This window comes from Raphanus sativus, unplaced genomic scaffold (assembly GCF_000801105.2).
Source record: "Raphanus sativus cultivar WK10039 unplaced genomic scaffold, ASM80110v3 Scaffold5175, whole genome shotgun sequence".
NCBI lineage: Eukaryota > Viridiplantae > Streptophyta > Magnoliopsida > Brassicales > Brassicaceae > Raphanus > Raphanus sativus.
The window spans coordinates 1-4633 of NW_026620475.1; the positions used below are offsets into that span (position 1 = coordinate 1).

At 38.2% G+C, this 4633-nt stretch overlaps 2 pseudogenes; one reads left to right on the top strand and one right to left on the bottom strand.

The window, feature by feature from the left end:
• Positions 1–158: 158 nt before the first annotated feature.
• Positions 159–2668, bottom strand: LOC130507676 (probable ubiquitin-like-specific protease 2B; annotated as a pseudogene).
• A 199-nt stretch (positions 2669–2867) lies between these two features.
• LOC130507675 (uncharacterized) lies at positions 2868–4346 on the top strand (annotated as a pseudogene).
• Positions 4347–4633: the final 287 nt, after the last annotated feature.

A 4633-nucleotide genomic window follows, 5' to 3' on the forward strand; every position in this document is an offset into this window, starting at 1 on the left:
TTAACAGACTTGAGTCCACCTTCGTGACTAGATTGAACTAAGAGTTAAAATTTCTCCGAGCACAAGTATTCAGTAAATAATTTTTCTCATCATCAGAGCATGCAATGAATTTTTCGGAATCAAAGTGGGCAGAAAAATGTGTTTTCCAATAATAGTTCCCTAATGTTAGAAGCTTACCCGAGGTCAGCACTCCATACAGCGGGGTATTTCACATGTAGCGAGTTGATTTGTCGTTGTTTCTCAGGCCAATTGTGTTCTTTAACTGCAAACTTTAACTCCTCAATGTCTGGAAATCATGAGAAGCAAGAATAAGAAGTTAGAATAGGGATTCCTAGAGTTGAAAAAAACTGGGGCTTAGAAAGCCACCGTACGTTTTTTTGCTGAGCTAAAAATTAAATAAACATTTCTCTTATGACTCTTGGTTATCATAAACAAGAACATACATGCAATACCTGTGGTCTGTTGCATACCTTCATGGCATTTTTCATCCTTCAATATAACTCGGATTCTGAGGATGATCAGTCCAACCTATGATAACGACCAGCAAAATTGTGATTTGATAGATGTTCATATATTTAAAATAGAAAATGAGCCCATAAGTATCCTTCAAGCTGGAAGCACAACATAAATGAGAAACTCACATTTTGGTACCAATTGTACTGAATACTAATTATGTCATCAACTCCAAATTCACAAGAGTGTGGTCCGTCTTCATTATTTTCAAGGTAACTCTTTAGTTTGATGCCATTGCATGAAAAAGATTACCAGAGATGCAGCAGAAGGCATATCCTTAAGTACAACATACTCTGGAATCATGACAACAGCCGTGCTTCTGTCGATCTGCAAAATAGATAGCGTCACTTGACAATCTGTAAATCTTACATTGTATAGTCAAGCACTATTAAAAATATCCATAACGACTAAAAAAATATAACCAATCATCCATCAAATAGCCCCATTAGAAACGTTGCAAAGAAGAATAGCCATATTCCAGATCGTATTATAAGCGTTGCATGAAATCTTAGAACCTCAGAAACAGTAAAGTGAATATTTAAAAACTGAACTAAAGAAAGACGGTCACATATAAACCACAATCTGAACTATGAACGAACACAGATGCAAGAACCATAGAATCATGCATAAAGAGATTCTTAACCAGGCTGAAGAAAAACGCAGTAAAACAAGCAAAACTCAAATCACAAAAAAAATTACACAAAGTAGTATCATGTCATATAGGGGTTGAACGAAGCAAAAAAAGAATCAATTTTATCTTTTTGCAACCACAGAAGATTCTGGCAGAAATTTTAAAGCGATTGGTCAAGAAACTCATTACCTTTTCAATATCATCCAAGCAACGTTCAGGCATCCAGTCTGTCAGCCCACATAACATTAAAATCAGCATCCAGTTAGACGTCGGAGGGTATCAAAGCATTCATTTAAGTAAATAGAATGAAAAGCCTGTAACATGTACCTTCATCACCTTCCGAATCAGAATCGTCACTCAATGCGGATCGATCACTCAAGCTTTCATCAATAGCTGACATCATATCAGTTTGCTCCTCCTGCAAATATGAAATAGGTTAAAACTGCAATCTAAAATTTTGAAGGCTTTCTCGCATACAAATAAAAAAAAAAGCAATACAAGATATATTTACATACACTGGACGAAGAAGAGTCTGAAAGGGGGGAGTTCAGCTGGGGTTGACTATAAGATGAAGCTTCGGGGTAAAAACTTTCCGCGCTTGGCTGGCAAGAGAAACTTCCCAGTCCATGATCTTCAGTTTCTTTAATATGTTCTTCAGTGTTCAAACCAAACATCAATCCATGATTATCATCATCTACACCTGCTTCTTTTGCATGATCATCGTTACTCAAACCAAACGCCAATCCATGATTAACATGATCTACATCCGACTCGATCAAATGGTCTCTAGTAGAATCCTCAGCTTCTGTTACTAAAGCAGGAGCATCTTCACAATGACCATCGACTACAGCAGTAGCAGCCTCTGCACAACTTGCACCTTCCTCCACTTCTTCTTTCTGATCAGGTTTGTCTTGGCACACTGAAAGCAATTAACCATGTTCATTAGCATTCACATACGATACAAACATGTACCCAACAAAACAGTGTCCTAGGTCAAAGATCATTATACTGTTCACCAAAAAAATCGTAGAATCACACCAGCATTAGCATCACTATCTCTCTCACATACTCTAGAAACAAAGCAACGTTCACTCAATTGTACACTAGATTGCAAAAAAAAAAAAACTAAAACAGTTTAAAAATCATTCTCAGGTAAGCCTAACTCGTCTCCGCTGGGGAAATCTCAATATTATTATCACCGTGTGGAGCTTAAGGAAGGAAGGAGAGGAGATACTTACAGCTTCGGATCCGTTGGCGTTGGAGAACCGGAGAAATGGACGGGCTAGGGTTTGCGAATTTCTCCAACAGCTTTCCAGAAGCGGACTCGGCGAGCTCGTCCTCTTCGCTGAAATCGAAGACGTCAAGGCTTTTTTTCTTCATCGCTACGAGGAAGCCTCGCGGGGGAGAAACAGGACAATCCAAGCCGGAGATCGGAGATCGCGATCGGGAATCGAAGGATCGAGTGAGAGATAGAGAGAGAGACGCTAAAACGAAACAAGTCAAAACCACGAATGGCACCGCGTCTGTACTCACGCGCGTATACTACATTTATATCGCTTATAAAAAAATAATCCACCTGCGAAATGACAGATATACCCCCTTTGTTTTCCCCGTGAACTCGTTGTTTTAAAAGTGAAGACGTGGACAACATCTTTGAATCATACAAACTGAAACATAGTTTGGAACAGAGAAGAGACAATTGAGTTTTTATTTTGAAGAAGTCATGGAGATGTCGGGAAGTTTGACTTGCGTTGTCGTGGCGGTAGATGGAAAGCGAGGTGAGCATGGAAGCTCTGAGGTGGGCACTGGACAACCTCAAGCTCTCATCGTCTTCTCCCGATTCATCATTCGTCGTCCTCCATGTCCAGCCTTCGCCTTCTGTCGCCGCAGGCGTTAGCCCCGGAACCATCCCTTTCGGTGGTCCCAGTTGAGTCTCCTTACTGATAATACTGAGCTTTGTGATGACTGTATTATATGTGATCTTATATTTGTGTTTGTTGAGTTGACTCTGGAATTAAAAAAACACATTGCGATGAAGGTGGTCTAGAGGTTCCTGCTTGATAGAACCGTATTTTATAAACTACGGATTACTGAATATTGTAAAAAATAAAAAATGATAATACTATACCAAAGAGTAAGAAAAGGATGATACAACTGCAGAGGCGAGATATTATCTCTTTCCTTAACTCAAAATACGTCCCGTAGTGCGACGGTTCGATAACGTAATGAGTCCCAGGATACAACTGCAAACAATCTTCTGAGTTTGCGTCACTCTATCAGAAGCCTGGCGAAACTAATTTTGTGTTGTACTCTCAGACACAAAATAAATAAAATAAAACATCACTATAACATGGATGAATTGTTATTTGTTGTTGGTTTCAAGGTGTCTCACTCTATTGTTTTCTAAATGGCTCACAAGCCTTTATATAGAAAATACAAAACATCACATTATGCTTTGAGAAGCCATACATACAAGAGAGTAATGGAGTCTTAAAGTCAAAAAATCAATATTGTCATTAAGAAAATTTAATTCCTTTTGATCAATTTTTAAATGACTAGCAATAAAGAATATATTATATATTTTGACCAATCAAACATAAATAATATTTCTTTTAATTTGGTTTGCATTTTACTGTTTACACAACATAAAGATAGTCCATCGAATAAGTAATGGACATAATATCCAACTAACAATTCAACACCCAAATATCCAATATATGACATTTGCTAACTTTTTAATATTTAGCCAACTCATTTTGGACTCCATTTCTCATTCAAAACCAATCTGATTTTGACATACGAGTAACACTACTTCATAGTGTCAAACATTCGGTTATTCCCGAACGAACGTCTTCGTCCCGAAACATACCTGAAAAATGGTCTTAAACCATTTCGTCAAAAACGAGTTCCAAACACTGCTTTCACCTCTGCGATCGAACAACACCAGAAACGATCACAGACACCATCATGGATCATGCTCGTCTGATTTTTGCAGATAGACCGGTGAGTACATGTGGACATATGTTACTGTGTATATGTTAGATGATGCTGATTGATGAGGAAATTTGTGATGATATACTCTCAGGTGAATGTGAAAACGCAAGTGGTGGTTGGTGATCCAAGTATAAGATATGCGAGACTGTTGAGAATTTGCACGCAGATCTGCTTGTCATCGGCTCTCGGGCTCATGGCGCATTAAGAGGTACTACAGTACAAATAAAAAAATTCAAGGCGTTTGATCCTGGTTGCTATGCTGAATGACTTTGTCTCTTGACATCTTTGCTTGGCCAAGTAGTTAGAAAAATATCCCTGCTAAACTAGACGAGGTTTAAAGTTGCTACTTACTGGTTATTTGTTGGTAGGAGCTATATTATCTTTTGCAACATGTGTTGATCTACTATGCAGAAAAACTAGTAAGTAAACATCATTGTTGAGAGAAATGGAACAGTGCGTCCTTTTCAACTAACATTAAGCAATGTTCTGCTAGCG